The 23547-nt window shown below is 32.4% G+C and overlaps 2 protein-coding genes across 6 annotated transcripts in view; one reads left to right on the forward strand and one right to left on the reverse strand.

Moving 5' to 3' along the window:
* Positions 1–23547, reverse strand: part of LOC118204040 (USP6 N-terminal-like protein) — a 173949-nt gene that overhangs the window by 149026 nt on the left and 1376 nt on the right. For 4 of the 5 annotated variants that reach the window (XM_085815538.1, XM_085815511.1, XM_085815532.1 and 1 more), the window contains exon 1: positions 2765–3117. The exons of the other annotated variant lie outside the window; for it this stretch is intronic. The gene's annotated coding sequence lies outside the window, so the exon portion shown is untranslated. Of the gene's footprint in view, positions 1–2764; positions 3118–23547 lie in introns of those variants that run through there. 5 annotated transcript variants of the gene reach the window in all.
* Positions 1–23547, forward strand: part of LOC118203999 (anoctamin-4) — a 475106-nt gene that overhangs the window by 17550 nt on the left and 434009 nt on the right. The window contains exon 2 of the mRNA XM_085815493.1: positions 6812–7068. The gene's annotated coding sequence lies outside the window, so the exon portion shown is untranslated. The remainder of the gene's footprint in view (positions 1–6811; positions 7069–23547) is intronic.

The following is a 23547-nucleotide window of genomic DNA, read 5'->3' on the forward strand; positions in this document are numbered from 1 at the left end:
ATTAATTAATTATACTAAATGCTTTTTTGAAATATTGGTACTCTTCTATTATCAGGACCAGACTCAGAAAAGTATGTATATATGCATGTATGTATGGACATTTGTAATCATATATGCATGCATATATATGTTACCATGAAAGACCGAAATTGGAGAATGTCGACTTTCACCGGAGAATGTCAACATTCACCAAATACGTCGGTGAAAGATCGAATATTTCTTTATATTCTTGTACATTCGGACCCTCACCGGTGTATGTCGACAATCACAGATATGCTCTGGTGTAGGACGAAAAGAGAGGAGTATATGTGCACGCTGCCATTCCAAAAGGAAGTGTTCCACAAATAAATGCAGTTGTAAAAGCAAGGGCCTCTTGTGCAATTCAAAGTGTCATAATAGTTTAAGTTGTTGCAATAAATAAGATTTGAATCACATAATTTGGTAAGTTTATAACTTCTATTATTTTCCTTTCTCATTTTATATGTGCGGACGTATGTGTGCATATATATACTCACACATATATGTACATATAAGCACATATATACATACACATGTCAAACATAAATACATTTCTGAATCTGGCCTTGATAACAGAACAGTACCTTTAATTTAATCAGATTCAAATGTAAAAAAATAATGTTCTTAAGAATTGCATCTATTGCTTTTAAATAGCTTATCTTCTTATTAAATAGCAGACAGATAAAATTTGAAAGATGAATAGCTTACATTTTGTCAAATGACAACAGACTTCATTGGCAAGTGAAATAATGCAAAATCGTATTTCGAGACTAATAGCCTTTTAGGGCAAGAAATTTAAAAGTAAACAAAACTTTCAAAAACTGGAAAAGGCTACCATATTGAAAATGAATTATTTAATGCATCACTTTAATTACAATACAAGAAATTCATTGATTTAAATTAGGCAAAAAATGGAACTTTAGATGAACATAGATTTTTGAATAAAACTATCAATCTCAAGGACAATCAGATACAAGTCCCATTTTTGCCTAATTTTAAATTTTACTCTAATGTCTTTCTCTTCCAATTAAATTCAATGATATTGAATACTTCTGAACAATAATTCTGCACAAAATGCAACTTTTATAAATTAATATATCCATCAATAAGAAGCATAATAAATTTAGTTTGAGTAGCTATTGGGAGAAAAATATCTTTGCAGAAAGCTCAAGTACAGCGAACTTTGATTGTATAAGAATTTTGCCAACTATTAATATTTGAATCAACATTAATTAAATTTTATTTATTATCTAATTTTAATAGTTTCAAAAGGATTATGTATTTTGAGAAAGACTATATATATATTTTCTTAAATGATGCAAAATGGGAAATTGTGAAAAACAAATAAACAAATTATTAAACATAGAGAAGAGAAAACAAACAAACTGGACAGAATCGAGAATAAAGCCAAGCTGTTCAATTGCTTCAGCTACTAAACTGCTGATATTCAAACATCAAATATATTTTATTATTTATATCATTATTAACATATTACCAGTGGCATAGCTGAGGGTCAGAGGAGAAAATCTACAGTCAGGCACAGTATTCAGAGGGGCCAAACTGATGTTAAGAAATTTAAGAATGAAATGTTTTCCATTCTTGGCAAAGAGACGAGGGACGTAAAATCTTCAGTTGTCTCCAGGCACTGAAAACCCCAGCTACAGTTTTGTACATTACATTAAAATATATAATTTGCACATAATTCTGATTCTTAAGATTTCCAGTAGAATCATTATTACTATTACAATTTCTGTACAAAAAATATATATTGATAGATTTAAAGCATTAAATTTACCAAAACTGTACAGCATGTCTCCATCAGTGTGACCAATCAAATAGGAATTCTTTAAAATCTAATCTTAAAGTCATCTTAAGAATCTTAAATGTATTTTCTTTTCAGAAAATATGTAAACTAATAAACAATTTTTAAAACTACAGATTTGAAATCTTAAAAGTGATACTTCCAACTATATCAGAAATAACTCATTAATTTTTCAAATACTTTACATGTATATAAATATTTATTACAGTTAAAAGAGGTAATGGAAATAAATGCTAATCAGAAAAGTATTATAGACACAATGTGATAAATAAAGAACTTTACTTCCTGCAGAAGAGTTGTTTTATATATATGTATTATTAATTTCGAAACCAAGAAAATATTACATTTTAAATGTAAAAGAACAGTTTTCTAATTGGTCATTCTAAATATTTTTTGGATTATTATTATTACTAATTTTCTTTAGTTTGTTTATAAAGCATTCTATATTAATCACCTACATGATTTTAAATTTTAGATATAACTATTTCTAATTTAAAAAAGATAAAAATCGAAGAAAACTAAATACAAGTCCCCCCCCCCTTTCTCTTTTTTGCCTATAAAAAGGATAGTAAGCAAAATAAATAATTAAAAAAATTATTAAATTAAAGCAAGCTGTAATCTAAATACTATGAATACATACATCTGATTTAGGTTGTTACATAATCAAAAAACTGACTGAACTCTCTTGTCAGCATGCATAATTTTAACTCTGCAATTTGATCAAATACTTATACAGTAATCACAGTGTCATCCAATTAACATAGTAAATTTTACTACTTAATGTGATTTAGGCAATATTATCTTAAAGCATTAAAAGTCATTTAAAATATTTTAGCATCTTCATACAATTATTGTATGTCACTCTCTTAACTAAAATTACAAGTAACATTAATAGTTAAAGCTGTGACACCTGAATAAACTCACCTGAATATAATTGCAAAATTATCTGAAACAGTCGAACATTGCTCGGCAACTCGCAGATCGTGATGCAAATATTCGGACCAAACGTTCCGAAAACTATATTTGTTTAAGTGAAAAATAAGATTTCAAAATGAAAAATCAGCTGTTGATAAGATGCCGAAACACAAACAGTAATTTAAAAAAAAGCAACTGCAGAAACTTATCGCTAATTTATGTAGTAGAAAGCTTTCGGAAAAGGTTTTATGATTGTTTTTAATCGTTTTATCATTTAACTAATCTAAATGTAGCAATTTGGCGCAAAAATGATAGGACCACAATCCCAGGTAAACACTCCATGCGCACATTAGCCGATAACTGAGCCAAGTTTACATATTTAGAAACGCCTCTCAAATCACGTGATTTACGTCAACCGATGATGATTCCAAATAACAACATATTCTTTTACAGGCAAGGTCTTTAAATCGTCTACTTATTATCAATTTTTCACAAAATACCTAAAATTTAAAGCAAAATGTTAGTAATGTATGATAAACTATAGTTATAATATATCTTATATTCCTATTTTTATAAGAGAAATTCATTTGCTTTTTAATAGTTCTGAATCTCTACAATAGATGGCGTCACAACTGCGAAGCTTAAAGAATTAATTTCCTTCTGCTTGAGCACGGTGAAGAGCCACGAGCGAGAGCTTAATGACTTGCTCTTAGCAGAATTACGATTTATGCTTCGTTCAGATTTCTCCTCTTTTCAGTAGTGATTTGCGAAAATGAGATTGGAAATCCCGAAGTATTTTAAGTTTATGAATTATTTATGCCGCAAGATACATTTAATAATTCCATAGATATGTATGGCTGTAATCTAACAGTTCGCTGTAAATATTGAAATTTCGTTAGCTGACTTCGGCGATTTTTAGTGTAAAAATTATTGACTGGATCCTTTCACGATAGAAAATTTTAAGTTATAAAATGTTTATTGCATAAAGAAAAATTTTCTCAAAAAATAATATGGCATTTCCATCTAGTCCCTATTCAGAACACAGAATTCCATTTTGATATCAGGCATGATTTCTAGTATTTCAAAATGTGGATTATAAGCACTAAAGTAAACTAAAAGAATTAAAGAATTCACAGAAGTCTGTTCGAATTATCAATGGCTTCTATTTATAACAGCACTGAGAAGAATTGCACGTTCACTTACTACAAAGCTTAAATTGCACCGGAGTCCAGCTCCGGTACTTATCAGTGTTCGAGATAAATTATAATTTCAGGCGGAGCGCACCGGAGCTCTAAATAAAAGCGCTCCGGCACTTCTTTTATGTGAGTGAACCACAATTTTAACAGATAAATTTGGTTTTAATAGTAAACATGCCTTAAAAATCAATTCTAAAATCTGAATTCAGGCCTTCATTTTCTATATTTCCAATCTAAAGCCTTGCATAGAGGTTGAGACTTTAAAAGAAAGAAAATCCCCCCCCCCAATCATATGTCAAAGGCTTATTCTACGGGATATGCAATGGATTTACGAAAGCGGGTAAATTTTGTATTTCTCAAAGAACTAAAAGTGATACCCTAGTTGTGCACGTTCCACGCTAGCGACTTCCTACTGCAGAGCTTCTGTAGACTTTCTGAATGATGCAGCCAAACGGGGGGGGGACCACTGATGTCACTTTACAAAGAAGTCTTATGTTTATTCTCACGTTGTATTCAGGAAAAGTCTTTAGGGAAAATTTTTTCTTACGGCTAGAATTATATCGACAGGGCATAGCAATCAGAAAGTCTTGAACTCTCACCTCTTTATTTTCAAAGCTACACTTTTCCGTTAAATTTCTTTGCATATTCTCATACTTTTTCTAGAATTCTCACTATTCTCCTTGTGCTGCAAAAAAGAGCAGTACCTGCCATCCCTTGGAATAGTACATTATACGTATAATCAGGACTTAGAAGGAGTTTGGTTGAGCTGCTTCTTAGCATCTAAGTGGAATTGTAATTCCAACCAATGCTCCAAATAAGACAAGGTCCGACACTTTTTTTTTTCTGCTTAACTATTTAAAATTAATTTAATAATTCATTAGATTTCTCTTTATTTCTTTATATTTTTTTAAATTTAAATTTATTATTTACTTAATTAATTTAATTTAATTAATTATTTAAGCGATTAAATAAATTAAAAATTAATCTTAATTTAAATTTATTATTTAATTATTTTAGATTTTAGCTTTTTTTTCCCCCTTTCTTTCCTCACAGTTTTCCACAGAGCTCCGGCACTTCTAATTTTAGCAATTAAGCTGTCACCTAATATATTAATTTACTCCATTGTGAAAGCAGAACCAGAGGATAGGTGCGAAAAGGGTTTCATTTCTAAAACTGGAAACGTCGGAGCCCTACCGGAGGTCGTCTCGTAAGGTGAATAAAAATAAATAAATAGGGTAATAAATAATGAATGGCTAAAATTAAGTGTAAGAAGATTTTTAAAAAAGGAATTAAGTTAAACTAATGACAAACATTTAGGTTCAAATAACACGCCGAACAAATATTAATTTAGACTTCAAACGATAAAAATCAGCGTTATATTTGCAAATTTTCACATGACTAGTTTCGATGGTTTTACCGAACCATCATACTCAGCTGCTGGCACATTTCTAAATTAATAATGAGAAACAGGTTCATAAATAAATTAGAATACCAGAGCTTACTTTATTTGAGGCTCCAGCTTGACTTAAAAACTGAAAAATGCTGCAATGGGGCTCCGGTGGTCTCGGACTCCGTTCGAAACCGATTTAATTTATTCTGTGTTCAATTTGATTTATTTAGTGTCTAGGAGTAAGATTCAGAACTGATATAAATCATTACCTTTACACATAAAAGAAAAATTAATAAATAAAATTGTAATCTAAAAGCTTCAGATTACAGTGCATATCTGAAACAAGTAATTTACCATAAAATTTATTTAAATTATTAAAAAAAGTTGTGTAAAACATCATAAATATTTTTACAACTAAATGATTTTGTATTAGTTGCTTTACTACTTACACCATTAAAAATATGTTTTATTAATTACAATAAATGCAGTAGGAACATTAAATACAATAGCAGACTGATTAAATTTGAAAGGTAAGTTAAAGATCTTATGTTTAGCCGAAATGCAACATAACGATAACATGCTTTATGCGAGGTAGCGTCACATGGTTACCATCGATAATATTTTCATTCAGATCTAGTATTTTTTACAAAATTTTAGAATTCTGTGATGTCTGCCATTGGATTAAGAACTTTCTTTCTTCCGAGTAACAATAATACAACACGAGAGAGTTAGAAAAATACCCTACTTTAAGTGCAGTAGAAGATGGTGTTTAATGAACCAGATCAGTTGTAAATAATAAAAATACTCTCTATTTAAGGCACATTTTCGTATCCTAATATTTACTTATCTACCAAAAGTAATAAATCAAATGTCCCCCTAGTCTTCTAATTTCAGCAATATGAAATAAAATGAAAAATTATCTTAAAATGCTTTATGAAATATTAACGTATTACAAACAATACCAATCGAAGAATTAAATCCAGCCGACAATATGCAGTTTTAAGCAGAGTCGTAGCTAGGGTTTTCAGTGCCCAGAGACAACTGAAGATTTCGCGCCCTCTACTGCTTGCCAAGGATGGAAAACATTTAATTCTAAAATGTCGTAACATCAGTTTGGCGCGGCTTGGATTCTGCGCCCGCGGACAGATGCCACCCTTGCCCCTCTCTAGCTACGCCCCTGGTTTTAAGCCGACAATATGCAGTTTTTTCAATTTTCTGAAAATATGAGGCGAAATGATGATTTATTACGTCCAAGTGGAAGTGTAGATCTTTTGAAACGCTTTAGTTGAAATTTAAAGAATAAAGTTCCAGCTAAGATTTTAAAGTATACTTGTCTTTCTGTTTTGAATTTTAATTAAGATTTTGAAGGAATAATTTCAAAGATCTTCTACTAAAATGTTTAGTGATGCGGAATTCTGAAAAGTGCAGATGTGACTGATTTTTATAGTGCACTTGCTTTGAATTTTTCAGATCTTATTGGAGGAGGTGGGGAAGAGCTTATGAAGATCTTTGTTGGTAATGGCATCTATTGAAAATTGCCGAAGCGCTGAAAAAAATAAGGAACCCGCAGAGTCTTCAGGTTCTGTAGGAGAACAAATATTCCTAACGCAACAAAAATAGAATATTGTGCTTCTCTCGTTTGTCATCAGCTGCAGAAAGAATATTTCCAACAGCGGAAACCAACGTCAACTCCTTTGAAAAGTAACTCCTTTTAACGAAGTAAAAAGGTAAAACATTCATCAGCAACAGATTTTACTATTTCTTAACAGCTAAATAATTTAGCAGAACCTTCTAAATAATGATAAATACTCCCAATAATTACCTTTCGCGAGTATGTTAATTATGATCAAGTACTTTAAGTAAATGATATATCTATGTATGCAAATCGCAAATTAAATACTAGAATGTCTATATTTAAGTCGACAACTGCATAAATAAAAAGAGCGAAATGAGTTTTGACACTTTCTTCTCAGATTTGTCCCACTTGCATTAATTTAGTAGTTTTACATAAAGTTCATCTATAGTAATAATATATTAATATCGCAATATGCATTAAACTGTGTAGAACAAAAGCAAATATAAATTTAACACATTCCCCTCCCCCCCGTATCTTTTGCCTTTTTCTTGAAAGAAAAAACTGATTCAAAATTATTTTTGTTGGGAAGACCCCCTGTGAGAGGAAGATAAATTTCTTTTACTTCAGTCAGTAGTAATATTTGACAAAAAAAAAAAAAAAAAAGGAGGGGTCAGCTTCTAAATTATTTCCGTTTCCCTCTTTTAGTTTCTGAGGCATAAGGTTGTCTGTTTTGGCCGGACAGTATTTTAGGTGTTACCGGAAAATAATCCTCTCTTTGAAGTAGGCACTGGTAACCATTTTTCCATGTAAGACAACAAGAACAACCAAAATAATACATCTTCTTCTACAGATTTAAATAGATTGGATTGGATTATTTGATTAAGGCAAAGCACATTATAGAAATTTATCTACTTATGATGACGGATGCTTATAAGGAGAATTTTCTAAGGAAAACAGCTCGCATTCTCGTTATACCTAAGAAAAGCCACGCCAACCAACCGGTACAGTGCTTAGCGTCGCTGACTACCGTGCCAAAGGGACCGGATTCAAATCCCGGAGAAGGCATGGATATTTGTAAATGTATAGTGTCAGGGCGGCATGGCGGCACTCTAAATATACTGCGAGTCGAAAGTCTTCTCGTGTGGTTGGTGGCAGGGAAGAGGGATGGAAGAACTTCGAAGCCGTCTCCCCGGGGTGCTTTCCATCAAAACTGGGGGAGGGGGGAACTGAGCCAAATCGCACTGTCACCTGTTAAGTACCCAGCAGTCGCCAAACGGCGGTACGTGATAACGTTTTGCTGGTCCGCAGAAAAATTGGGACATTATTCATATTTTTCTGAAGATTCAGTTTAAAAAATGACGAGTAACGAAACCTACTATGGAATATGGATTATACTTTTCTAAAATTTTAGCTACTACTTTTAGCGAAATTCCTTCTGAATTTAGCGACTTATTAGTTACTTTTGCAAGTGTCACGACAAGAGCATCGATTGACGAGTTATGTTTTTAAAGTTTTAATTTTACTAATTTAGAACTCTCATCTTTGTTTTTTCGCCCCTGTACGATGATGTACAAGCGTATATCTATAAGTTTTAAACCAATGCAAATGATTATAATTTTCAGTGTACGGGTAAAAACTCGTAGTAGTTAAGGCCAGTAGCAAAATTACGATCCACGATCCTTCTGCAGGTGTATCTAGCGACATTTGAAAGAGAGAGATGACATCCATGGATATGCTCCTGTTATCAATATTAGCGCGAAATGGAATTCTCTTTCCTTTTGAATTACAAACATATGCTATTATAGTCGTTAATAACACAGTTTTTCTCCGTGCCAATAGGCAACTTGATGGATTTTTATGGCTGAAACGTTTTGGAATTATAAACAAGAATGCCCAGATGGTTCCTCCTCATTCTTGTTTAAAATTGCATCACTGGAAGTTTCCATTTTTGTTTTGTCTAACTGTTGATCTATGGCACCATTGCTGAGTAAACGATGATTATTATATTTACAATACTTAAAAATTGGCGGCATAACGCTATCAGTTTAATGATATTGTTTTACGTTTGCCGATTTGTTCTTGCTTTTCGTGAAGTTCTTTTTCAGTGATTTGGAAATGGAAAGCGTTCTGTACAAGAAGGTAAAATTTTTGTACTTTTCATGTAATTTTTCAGTGTGAAAGAAATATGTGTAGTTTGCTGATTATTATTGTATAAATGTATAACTCCGACTATGCCTAAGCACTACATAAGTGCACACATCAGTGAACATCAGTACCTACACCGTGACTTAGATAATTCTCTTAAAATTGTTCACAGTCATAGTAACTGTGCAACCATTGTGACTGTGTACTGAAATTACTGTGCCTAACATAGTGTCTGCGCTGTAGCGACTGTACCAACCTATAGCAATTGCATTAAAGCTTAGTGACTGTGCCAAACTCCAAATTTAGTGCTATTAGTACCACAGTGTACACTAAACTTTAGTGTAGCCTGAACTCTTGCAAATTTGAACTATAGTGCAGACTGTACTTTCAGTCTGCACTATAGTTCAAATTCTAACTCCTGGCACCATAACTCTACATCCGGTACTAATTGATACCAGCAATACACATATGACTCCCTTTACCCCACTCTTGTATTTTTTTAAAGCATTTATTACTCTTGTTTTTAGTCTTGTATCTTACATATGTGTCTCTTTTCATATTTATCTTAATATCAATGCATTCTTATGTTCGTATCTGTTAGTATTTGTTTGTTTTTGCCTGTATATGTATCTATTCTTGTATTTATTTTGTATATTTTTATGTATCTGTGTTATTCCAACAGCCATGCACATCCACAAAGTTATTGTCACGCAACGTCAAACAATAATCCTCAGCCCCTGTTTGGCCATGTATTGATCTTTAGATCTGTATTATAAACTCCCGAGGCAGCCTCACGGGGCCCCAGGGAGTTGTTATTCCTAGATAGGGGAGGGCGTAGGACACACGCCTGTTTACCTATGTTAAACACCAGGCGTCCTCCGTCACCTGTCACCTGTATAAATGTATTTACCTTTTATTGTAATTCATATTAGTGGTCCGCCAAATATAAAATTATATATGTAGTGATCCGTGAAGTTCTAAGGGTTGACGACCGCTGCTCTAGGCTGTGCCAACGACAGGTTAGAGCAGCGGTTGACTCAGGTTGCAATCTTCCGCACCTTGTCAAGAGGAATTTCGTAAGCTTGGGCTGACTACGTGAGACAAGTGAGCATAACCACCAAGAAAAACCACGAAGTCAACCCGTTAGCCGAGATTAGAAATCCAATCGAATTACGAGTGTTCAACGATCTTATTTACTGGGACACTGTTAGGCATCGAGGCGCAATAAATAAACACATATCTCATTCTAATGGCAAATGTAGACAGACCATAACGACACTTTGTAATTCAATGTGATTAGTAAAGTTATGGTAATATTTCCAAAAACGTATTTAGTAATTTTCGGATTGTGGTTAAATTGTGAATGTCACTTGAGTCTGAAATTCAGTAGAAAATTTCGTTGTATGCACAACATACATCATAGCAATTTTTTTTTTTTTTTTTTTTTTTTTTTTTTTTTTTTTTTTTGTGATATGAGTTGTAACTGCTTAAGAATTATAGAAAGCACTGCTTGCCACACTCTCTTTCCTAAGTTTTTACGTTTTTCGCATCACTTTTGAGCAAGCTTTAGAGGGGAAGCACTAACATACGAACTAGCCATAACAGGACTGGAAGACCCCAGTCCATTGCGATCACTACCTTTTTCTTTATATCACTAAAACCTAATTTTAATAATATTATGCTGGCGGATATTCGTTAGAATTCGAGTTCATGTTGCACTTTTATGGAATATGCCAGATAATTTATACCGCATTCAACAAATAAAATTCTGAACTCTTCTCAATATGTAGTTTGAGGTGGAATAGATGCTATAAGCTCTATTTGCCTTTCAGCAAAGGAATTCATATGGAAGTATATAACATGGAATAAATTAAATTTTCGTACCCGTGAAAACACATGACACGAATAAATGGTTTTAAATTCAGAATATGTAATAGTTTCATTGGTTAAATTAGACGTACATACTAATGCCAACTATATTGCATATTTCAGCAAGTCTGAAAATATTTGGCAAAATAGTATAGTAAAAAGATATGACAACTTCATTCCTAGAATACCACTTTAAAAAATAAATGTTTCGAAGAGTATATTTATGGAATACTGTCGCTTTCAAAATATCTATTCTTATGCTGCATCTATATACTGATCTACCATTTTTCGTTTTTTGTTATCTGCCCCTGGAGGTCACACGCCATGTCTTGTTGCCCATTTTTTTAATCTCTTAGGATACTTAGACGCACTCAGCTTTTTTATAGTATTTTCATACCAAATGCTACTTTCAGAAATTCTATCTTTCCAGTAGCGCGTTTTTCGATTTTAGAGTTAAATCTGGTGTTAATGCGTTGTTCTAAATTTCGATCGGTCATTTTTAAACCAAACTACTCACTAAATTATCTACTATCTTCCAAGTAACTTAACACTCGTTTGTATTAGCATGAAATACGTATAAGAAAATATTAGTTCATTCAGTGTAAACAGAAATACTCAGTTGACTTGGATACGTCAATATGCGGTGCTACTTCGGCGTTAAATGTCACACTTTGCAGATGTTTCCGTGCAAATCACTTAGCCTGCTAAGCAATAATTAATTTCTCAAAAGTAAATAAAATAAAAATTTATTAAAATTTTTTCAAACTATGAAAGAAATCAAAAAAAAAAAATTTAAATTACGTCCAAAGGAGCGTTTTTTAACGTTTTTTTGTGTTACCTTTATTTCTTAAATATCATGTTCCTCGCACTTAAACCATAAATTTCAGTTCAGTAGCAATGTCGCAAACTAATTTTAAAATGAACTTATCTTTAGAACTTCCGATATACAGTTCCGCTCGCTAGAAATAAAAAAGGTCCCCCCCGGTAGATTGTTGGCATTGTCCGCATTTAAATAGTTGAATTTGTTACTCAAAAATTCGTTAAAGTTTTACAAAATATGAAATCGATCATAAAACAAATTCCAAATTTCAAATTTGAGCTTCCACATGCCCTTAATCGCAGAAGGATTACGCCATTCAAAATTCGATGGTTGTATTTACCGTTGTTTTATCACAATGCTAGAAATATACATACATTTATGCAGATTTTTCATTATTTAATTTCTTTAAATATAATGCAGGACTCTAACATTTGGTGGCAACAGTTTGAAAAGTGAAACGGACATTTATAGTGATTCAACGCAAAATCGCAAAACGAAAACAATAGTCCTTCCGGGACACAGCCCCTTTGGATTAATAAAGCTTCGTTTATATTTAAGGAAGAGTTTAATATAATTACAGAAATACTTAAAAATTATATATGGCAAAAGTCTCTTAATGTGCGATAAAACTAAAAGTACACGCATATTTATTTTCCAAATAAATTTTTTCTGCGTCAAGCTGCATTCGAAATAGTTACATTTGAAGATGCAAACATTTAAATGGAAATATTTATGTAAAGTTTACTTTTACACGTATTTCTCGAAAAAGTACTACCTCAGGTAAACAGAAATTAAGCTATCATAAACCTCATTATTACCTTTTTCTTTAAAGTTCCTACTACTAAATAAATTATATAATTGCATAATATGTAAACAGTTTTAATATCAAAAAATAAATTCTAATGAACACAAATCGTCGAGAAAAGAGCGAAACTTCTTTACTGAAAACAAGATCTTCCTATTTTTAGGTAATGAAAAATTTTTGCTTAATTGCATTTCATATTTGCGAATTTTATCTGACACACGTGAGCTGAAAACACGTTAAAGTTTTCAAATAACTTGTAACATCGGAAAACGTTCAATAAATGCATAAAAGCAATAATTATTAAAGTATTTTTTCTTGTTAATGGGTCTACGAATGCTTATTAAAAAGTCATTAGAATATTGGAGCAAGATGATCTTCGAATACGTGTATGCGATTCCCAATCTTAACCTTTACAAGTGACTTTACAAGTACAGTCACCATTACTTTTATGCCAGTCTTAAATAATAAATCAGTTACGAAACTGTAAGTAGATCTTGAGATATCTGGGCGTAAGATCGATTTTATGACAACATTTCCGGGGATATACAGCGTTCCATTAAAAGTACATCAAACCATTCCCATGTTTGAAAGATAGTAAATAATATTATTCATGAGTTCTCTTCAGTCGATATGTCATAAAGGTAATGTTATTGATGACCTGAAAGATTCGACTTCACTTTTTTCATCTTAACTAAAACTGAACGCATGCGTGCTCTATTTTTTTTTTTTAAGATGTGATCTATTTCTGTAGTTTTTGTTGGATAATTATCTCGGAAAATTAAAAATACATTTTCGCATTTGTGTTTAGTTTGTTTATCCTTGCGAATTGGAAGTTTTTTTTTCACCTGCAGTATATATATTTCGAGTCTAAGTGGAAGGTGAAGTAATTCTTGTCGGACTAGACACTGTGTTTCATGCGAATATTAACCCTTATGTTTACAGTATGTATTTGAAAAAAAAAAGTAGGACGGCAATTTCGAATTCGAAGTGAGACATAAATATTTTTATTTCGTAGCAATCTTCCATTTTAATTGATTCGTCTTTAAGCTGAAATACCAGATAAGATATTCGAAGCCCAATGGACAATTCAGGCAAATTTTCAGATGTGCAGTCAATTTTTAAACGTCTCTATTTCAGCAAAATAGAGCCCATAACGGTAAGTTTCCATTTTTAAATTTCAAAAATAAATAATTTTGTTCCAATGCTGTGGAAATATTATAGATTTTATAAAAGTACTTAAAATAAATATTTAAAGTCGTAACACTAATGGAGCTGCTCTTTAATAACGTATGAATGTAATGAAAAGTATTTGGTTAATATTCGTCCGGTAAAAAGAGATTTTGATAAGGTAATGTTAGGAATATAAATATACAGTTTAAGAACGTCTATTGCATGTAAGAACTACAGAAAATACTTAAGTTTTTATTAAGAAAAGATTATCTTCCATATCTGTACAGCACTATAATTTATTAGATGCATTCAAGAATATACTTGCATAAAATAGCTTTGTAGCATAGCTGCTTCTTTTGTTACATTAGTTAACTGAAGAATTTCTTTCATACTTTATTAATACCTTGGCCCATTCTTTCTTTAATTTTCTTACTTGAATATGTTTTATGAGAAAAATACAGAAAGCTGTTCACTAAGTTATAAGGAACTAAAGAAAAAAAAATTTAAACATATGCCAAAACTTTAAATTCAAACTATCTCAAATCTTCTTGCCTTCCTATTTTTGTTCAATAGATAGAGCTGTCATCTTTATCGTTTATTTTTTCACCTATTTTAATGACAGATATCTGGCAAAAGAAAGCCGAATAACATAATTCTAAAGTAAACTGGAGTTCTTGGAAATTCTTTATTCTCTTCTAATATCGCAGTCGTTGAAAATAAAATGATCATGCGACCTTCGGCGATCGTGGGTTTGCAGTCGTCTGATATCCTCTTCCCGGCAGGCCTTGCGATAAAAAAGCTTATGTTACGTTAAAATTTTTAGAATTCTGAATGTGCAACGTATAAATTTTTTGCTTACTAGTTTTTTCTTTATTCTTTTTCTCTGATTACCTGATTAATAACACTTGGTTCATAATTCAGTCTAGTATGCTTAAGTGCGAGATGTGGTATGAATTAAAATTAGAAAAACTTGAATAACATGGTCATCATGCGAGAATCTCGTTTATTTCTTTAGTGTAATATAATATTATTTTTTCAGCAGTAATTGTCTTCTATTTCAAAAGCGTCTCGGATCGCTTAACTACAGAAGTGATTAGGAAGACCGGCGAGTCATAAGAACCCTATTGCAGAGAAAGCAAACTATACATTTTTTTTACGCCACATTCGTCTTTCTTTCTTTTTTAGCGACACAGATAATGAATTTATAACTGCATTAATAACTCATTAACTTTAATTATTTACCTTGTTTTTTTATTCTCAAATATTATTTCAATAAATTATTTAACAAATTATGAATTCACGAAAAAATTATTTATATTGGCTGTAAAAATTATTAAAAAATTGCACTTTTTAAAAAATACTAATAAAAGTTAATATTGCTTAGAGCGGCTCACAAACGTGTTCGGGCACTCACGAGTTTCAGTGAAATATTGCTTTATTCATTAATAAAAATTAATATTTTAGAATGAAAATTTTTTAATAATAACTATAAATTTTTCTTAGCAAAACTACATTAATTATTTTATGAACATATTAAAACTTTTTTTTTGGAAAATCAATAATAAAAAAGTAACAGAAAATTTACCTCACAAAAGTCTTCATGCGCTTTAAAGAAATCTAGTAAATATTGTGATATTTTTGTCAGATAGTATTTTGTAGTATATACTGCAGTATTTATGATAGCTTTCAAACGTCTGGGCATAAAGTTCATGAGTTTTTTGTAATACCCGCATCAATGTTCCTCCATTTTTCCATCATTACTGTTTTTAGTTCGGTTTTTGTTTTAATATTGTGTCTTTATACTCTAACCTCTAGTTCTCTCCAGATGTGTTCTGTTGGGTTTAAATCTGGTGACTGAGGTGGTATGCTCAGAACTTGTGGACAATTATAAGCACCCAAAAGGCGAATTTTGAGGGCTGTGGGCTTAAAATCCTTATTCTGATAAAAAAATAAGTAGTTTCCAGTATTCAAATTTTGGGCAGATAATTTTAAATTATCTTTTAAAATATTTAAATAAACAGCATGGTTCATTATACCGTCACTAAATACTAAATAATTTTATTCTGATGCTGACATGCACCCTCACAAAAGAAAACCTCCACTGCCATATTTTACTGTACCAACCGAGGTCTCGGGATTAAGCTCCTCATTTGTTTTCTCCATATTATTATACGCCCAACGGAAATAGAAATGTTAAATTTGCTTTCATCTGTAAATAAGACAGTATTCTAATAGGCTTCGGGCTTATTTACCATTGCTGTTGAGAAGAAAAGCCTAAGCTTTCTATTTTTTGCGATTCCAAAAAACATTTCTTCGAGCAGAGCACCCATGTAATCTAGCCGATTTATTTGAGTACTCGTCGAACAGTTTTAAGCGAAATCGAAGTAGAATATTTTTCAGTAAATTCTGTAGAATCCTTAAAATGCTCAAACTTTACAACTCTTTGATCACGGGGAGTCCTGTTTGCGGGACAACCACTTCTTACTTTTAGAATCCGATTTCCTTCTTTAAAGCGTTTTATCACATACTGCACCGTAGAATGCGAATTTCCTAATTTAGCGATATCCCGAATCGAATTTCCATGCTTATGATAAAAAATTATCAATTTTCGAGTGCTTTTCATTGTTTCTTCACGCCTAGGAGCTGTTTTTAAATATTCAATAAAATCTAATGGAGTAAGTAAGCAAAAATAAAGTCAAACAATTTTTTAAACGTCATCAAATTGCAAAAGTAAAAGGTGGTAGACGATAATTTTATTTATGAATTTTATGATGAATGCCTATTTAAATTATCAATTGTAGCAAAAGAAAATAAATCAGTATTAAAAATTAAAAAGAATTGTTTTATTCAAAGTCACATAGAGATGATGTGAAAAAATATTGTGCTTTATATTCGAACTCATTTCCCGGTTACACGCTTTTCTGCAAATTCTTAAAGTGTGCGAACACTTTTGTAAGAATTGTACATGTGATTCGGCATTAAACAAAAAAAAAAAAAAAAAAAAAAAAAAAAATTAATAATAATAATAATAATAATAATAAAAATAAATAAAAATAAAAAAAATCTGAAATGTTTCAGATTTTAAATTACGTCCAAAGGGGCGTTTTTTAACATTTTGTGTGTTACCTTTCTTTATTAAATATCATGTTCCTGGCACTTAAACCATAAGATCCAGTGCAACATCAATATCGCAAAATAGTTTTAAAACGAGCATATCTTTAGAATTTCCGATACAGAGACTGACGCGCTGGAGATAAAAATGTTTTTTCTGCACAACGTTGCCATTGCTCGCTTTGAAATCCTTGAGTTTGTTAATCAAAAATTCGTCAAAGTTTTAAAAAAATAGGAAATCGATCATAAAACAAATTCCAAATTTCAAATTTGGTCTTCCACATGCTCATATTCGTTGGAGGATTACGTTATTCAAAATTCGATGACTCTATGTACCGTTATTTTATGACAATGTGAGAAATATACATACATTTACGCAGATTTTCATTATTTAATTTCTTCAAATATAATGCAGGACTCTAACATTTTATGGCAACAGTTTGAAAAGTGAACCGACATTTATCCGTCCGACGCAAAATGCCAAAACGAAACTAATAGTCCTTCGGGATTCAAATCCCTTTGGACTAAAAAACAGTTCATCTATGAAACTTCATTATGTTTAATATATTCAAGGCAAATTAAAATGAAACAGAAGGCGTATATTGAATTAATACAGCTTTAAGTTTAAAATTTGTATACTCAAGTAAAACTGAATTCAAGCTGCTTTTCTACCTTTTTCTCTATTAAATAAAAAACTGACTGATAATAGTTTAATGATAGTATGCATGTGGAATTTGAAGGATTTGGGTTTGACATAGACACATGCGATGAATTCAAGATGTATTTTAACCATTCATTTTGTTGCTAATGGCTGATTACAGGATTCTCAAATTAAAATTTTCTTTAAAAAAAAGTCAAAACGAAACCTTGAAAGAATGCCAAAATTATTCAAATGCATTTCCATTTAATCATTACTTAAAAATTCCTGATCTGATAAACTGTAAAGACTTTCTGAAGATATAATGAAGTTCTTAGTCTTCACAATTTTGTTTTGATTCACAGTGCTTCCTGGTGCATAAAACTTTCATCATGGCATTTTAAGCCAGAACGCAGACCTACCTAGCAATTAAAATATGCAGATAATGCAGTTAGATGTATTAAACTAAGAGTAAACAGAATAAGTACTTATTCAAGAACCACATCTGGTCTCGGGGAAATTTGTCAACGCGTTGTGTTCTTTTCAACACAGCTTTGTACATTTTAATGATATTTGTATATTTCATTTAAATTTTACTTTATTTCAGGAAAATACGTGTCAGTCTTTTACATTATTTCGCAGCAATAAGGAACAGATTCTTTATTCTTTAAATCGATATTGTTTTTCCCTTTCCGTTTAAGAACCAGGGTCAAAAATATCATTTGAGATTTAAGATTTCCTTTCTGATTCAAGGTTTCAGAAAATGTTCCTTCCATTTACTATATTTAAACAATGTTAGGCAAATAAGAGAAAGGTCTTCTAAGCTGATCGTTTAAAAAAATCCAGAACTGAACCATTAGCGAAATTTGGCAAAATTTCAATAAATACTGAAGTAAAAAAGTAGCCGATGATGAAAGTTGCATACATTTTTGCTTTATTTACTTTAAAGAAATATTTTGTTTTCTAGCCAAATGCTTTTAAAAAAGAGGAAGAAACACGAAATAAATTAGTTATCAGAAAAATTATAATTTATGTTCTACGCAAATGCGTAATTTATATTTACGAGAAAAAAATTTTAATTCTTAGATAATTAACCTCATGTATATGAAAGGCCACACGCAGATGAATTTTTTTCCTCTCACAGGCTTAAAGGAAAAAATACGAAAGTCGTGCTTTAAAATTATTTTCCGATTAATTAAATATTTTACGGCGGATCTTTACCGGTTCTGTAGACCTTCATTACATGGCCTCGGAAGTAGTTCATGTATATTTCGTTTAAAACTATTTTGGCCGACATTCATCAAAGTATTTGTAGCATTTTAATGATATTGTCATCGGAAGAAAATATTATTTCCCAGTTTTTTAATTAATCTATATATTCATTAATGAAGAGTAGATCTCTTTAAAAATGAACTGAATGTTAGCATACATGTTCATGCGATGCGTGCGTTGTTATACAACAATTTCAAATTAACTAGAAGTGGACTGTACTAAATATTTTATTCGACAACTTTAATCAAATGCGTGCCATCTTTCAAGCGATGACTTACTACTAACAACAACAGCAATAAAAAATAAAACTGAGTAAGCGTTTACAGGGTTGCTGTAATGAACATCTGCGCCATGCAAGGCGCCAAGAAGAGAAAAAATTACGTAATCCTACAGTTAAATAGTCTTAATGACTTAACATACCCCCCGGCATTGAAGGGTTACTTCAATAATTTCGTGCGATAATACTCATAATAACCTACAAAATTGTACAATTACTACCTTATACAATAATGCAATACGAATAACATCTCTTAATTCAATATAATAATATTCAATTTTCAATAAAAATTTTTATACACAATACAATGTACAATACAAGTTTTATAATAATAAGCTAACACTTAACACTTAACTAAGCTACTTCTTGGGATAAAATTGCAATTTTTGTAATTCCACGCTTTAATGATGCCCTTTGCTGTCTGTATTTCTACTACTCTAACCTTACCGTCAACTCCAGGAAAAATTCTTGTAATGCGCCCTAACACCCATCTACAGACAGGAAGCTCATCCTCCTTAACTAGTACTAGCATACCTATTTTAATATTCGTTTGTTCTACCTTCCATTTTGAACGCTGTTGTAGTGTGTTTAAATAGTCCCTATACCAACGATTCCATATCAACTGGACAAATCTGGTAGTTCGTTTCCATCTTGAGAGTCTGTTTTCAGGTATATCAATTAATTCGGGTTCTACTATAGCATTCAAGGGTCTTCCAATGAGAAAATGACCTGGTGTTAATGCCTCTAAATCATTTACATCGGAAGATAAGGGAGTAATAGGGCGAGAATTTAAAACAGACTCTATCTGAGTTACTACAGTTAATAACTCCTCGAAAGTCAACCTTGCATTATCTACAATCCGCTTTAAGTGATATTTCACGGATTTTATTCCAGATTCCCATAGTCCACCAAAATTAGGTGTCCGTGGGGGAATAAACTTCCATACTATTCCTTCTTCACCTAAATAATCTGCTAATTTTTTGTCAGGATTTCTAATTAAATTGTTAATTCTTTGCAATTCGGCATTTGCGCCAACGAAGTTTTTTGCGTTGTCTGAGAAAATGATTGAGCATTTTCCGCGCCTAGCAATAAATCTCTTTAAGGTGGCAATAAATGCGTCAGTGGTGAGATCACTCACTAGTTCGAGATGCACTGCCTTTGTTATAAGGCAAATGAAAAGAGCTAAATATACCTTATGAAGAGTTCCTTTCCTCTGTCCCTTGTACCTAATAAAAAATGGACCGCAAAAATCGGTGCCGACATGATTAAAGGGTGAGCTTGGATTTACGCGCTCTGCAGGTAATGACCCCATAATTTGTTCGATAGTGACTGGTTTATTTTTACTACAAATTATACATTCATGGGTAATCTTTCTAGTTAAATTCCTACCTTGTAATGGCCAAAATTTCTGTCTCATAAAACACAATAATGCTTGCGAACCTACGTGTAAATATTTCCGATGATAATGCTCAGCAATCAGCTTAGTTAGTTTGCATTTAACAGGCAAAATTATTTGATGTTTTTGTGAAAACATTACATTGGCCCCTTGTAATCGGCCTCCTACTCTCATTACATTATTTGCATCCAAAAAAGGGTTCAAAGAAAGTAAATTACTTTTATTATTAATGGGTTTACCTTGTGCGAGGGAGTTGTATTCTGAATAAAAACTACATTTTTGAACCTCTCTTACTAAAAAGGATTCTGCCTCATTTAACTCCTTTGAACTTACTCCTCCTGTTCTTCTCTGTGCTCCTTTCTGTTTTGCACACCTAGAGTTCCAAATGAACCTGAAAATATAACTAACAATACGTAATAATTTTAAATAATTGTTAGTGATATCTAGGACCTTATCAATAAATTTTGAAGGCAAAGTGCATAAACAAGCAATGTCAGTTCTTTTTCTCAGTTCATTAGAAAATGTCTCTGTTTTTTCTAATTGTCCAAAGTCAATGTTCTTGTTAGGTATGACACCTTCACTCAAGAATGGAGGACCTTTCCACCACAGATCAGCATCATGCAGCTTGTCAAAATTCAGTCGGGAAATAAGGTCTGCCGGGTTCTCCTCTGAACGCACATAATTCCACTGGCATGTCTGTGTTAGCTCTTGGATCTGCAACACTCGATTAGCAACAAAAGTTTTTAGTACATGCGGGGGATTCTGAAGCCATGCTAACACTATGGTTGAGTCACACCACAGACATATTTTGCTGATGTCCAATTTCAATAAAGGCACCACCTTTGCAACAAGCTGTGCTAGCAGTACAGCTGCGCAAAGTTCCAGTCGAGGTACTGTCAGCGGTTTTAGTGGAGCTACTCTGGACTTGCTGCAAAGCAAATGTGAAGATAAATTATTGTCACTTCTACAGCGTAAATAGATGGCTACTCCGTATGCGTGTTCTGATGCACCTGAAAATCCATGAATTTGTATATCAGAAAAACTATCCCGTAAAACATATCTACTGACTTTCAAATTGTTGATAGATTGCATTGAATCAATAAAAAGTTGCCAATCCTTAATTATCCTTTCGGGTAGCGGATCGTTCCAATCAAGCCTCAATAACCAAAGTCTTTGGATGAAGATTTTTGCTTTTGTTATCCCTGGACCAAGCAGTCCTAATGGATCATAAATGCGAGCAATATCAGACAACACTGTTCTCTTTGTGTAAGTATTTGGTTTCTTGATGGTTGATTTGTACGAAAAACAATCTATCTTTGGATTCCATAATAATCCTAAAGTTTTGATGCTCTGATCGTCATCGAAATTACTGAAAGAATATTCCTCTTGTCCATCCGGAAACTGCAAAAGATCAGGATGATTAGCACACCATCTGTGCAGACGCATTCCTCCACGTGATAATAGGTTAATCAATTGCGACTGCAATTCTTTAGCCTCTATTAGAGTATGGGCTCCTGTGAGTACGTCATCGACGTAAAAATCCCTTTGTACTATTGGGGCTGCTAACGAAAAATTGTTTTTCTCGTCTTCTGCTAATTGATTAAATGTGCGTGTTGCTAGATATGGTGCGTTGGAAGTACCGTAAGTTATAGTCTTCAGTCTATAGACCTTAACTGGTTCTTCTTCACTACTCTTCCATAAGATGCGTAATAAATCTCTTTGATGTTCTTTAATCAAAATCTGACGATACATTTTTACAATGTCTGCTGTGAAGGCAATTTTATGCGTTCGAAATCTGCAAATAATATCAAATAGTTCGTCTTGAACTAACCCTCCATTCAGCAGAATATCGTTTAACGAAATTCCAGTAGTCGTAGGAGCAGTGGCATCGAACACTACCCTAAGTTTAGTGCTAGGTTTCTCGGGCCTGAAAACCCCATGGTGAGGAAGATAATATGAGAAACTAGAGCTATCCCCTTCATCAATTTATTCGGAATGGCCTAATTTATTATATTCCTTAATGAAATCTTCGTATAAGTGTTTCATTACGGGATTGCGAGTGAAGCGTTTAAGTAGATAATTCAGTCTTTTGCTAGCGTTTTCTCTCGATTCCCCTAAAAGGCTAAGTCCTTCCTCCTTAATTGGCATTTCCACTACATATCTGCCATCATCTTGCCTCGCGTGTGTACGAAGAAAGTGCTGTTCACAAAATTCCTCTTCCTGACTTTTCACTTTTTTTGCTTCATTAATACCTTCAATCTCCCAAAACCTTCTCATGTTGTCAGATAAATTATCCCCATTTTCCACAAACCCACAAAAATTGTCAACACTGCCTTGCTGCGGCATGCGTACTGACCCGCTAACGATGTATCCAAAAACTGACTGATGGAGAATCAGGTCTTGCATATTTATTCTATTTGTTGCCAGTAAATTAAAAAATATTTCGTTAGATAATAAAACATGTATTTGACCAGGTTTATAAAACTCTGGATCACCTAAACCAATGAGTTGCAACTGCTTAACATCAGGAATGTTTATATATCTAGCAGGCGTTACGCGAGTTATTTTTGGAACAACAAAAAATTGTAAGGTACGAATAAAATCTCTAGTAGCGTTAGCGATGGTTGCTATAGCTTTTTCCTTAACACCCATAACTGTACCATTGATACCTGAAATAGAAGCGTTTATTTTTCTTTTCTTCAAATTCAATAACTCAGCACCTTCTTTAGTAATGAAATTATTTTGAGAACCGGAATCCAGCAAGGCTCTCAACGAGATAAATTTTCCATCATTACCCTTAACGAAAATAATTGCAGTTGAAAGTAGAACTTGTTTATTAAAAGAACTGCAAATATTCATCGCAGTACCGTTAATGGACTTTGCTTGGTTGGTTTCATTAGTGTCACTAACCTTTTGGCTGCTTGCCATTGGAGTAAATGTATCAGCATTTGGAGAAAGATTACTGCTTAATTTATTAGTCTTGTTTGTGATTTGATTCGATGTGCCATTTGCTTTATCGAAATTTTCTTCATTTCGATCAAAATGTAAGAGCGAATTGTGAAATTTCTGACATTTTCTGCATGTATTAGAACTTTTACAGTCCTTGATTGTGTGGACCGAAGATAAAC

Source organism: Stegodyphus dumicola, chromosome 1, assembly GCF_044657685.1.
Source record: "Stegodyphus dumicola isolate Sdum_Otavi_A_Nest chromosome 1, ASM4465768v1".
Taxonomy (NCBI): Eukaryota; Metazoa; Arthropoda; class Arachnida; order Araneae; family Eresidae; genus Stegodyphus; species Stegodyphus dumicola.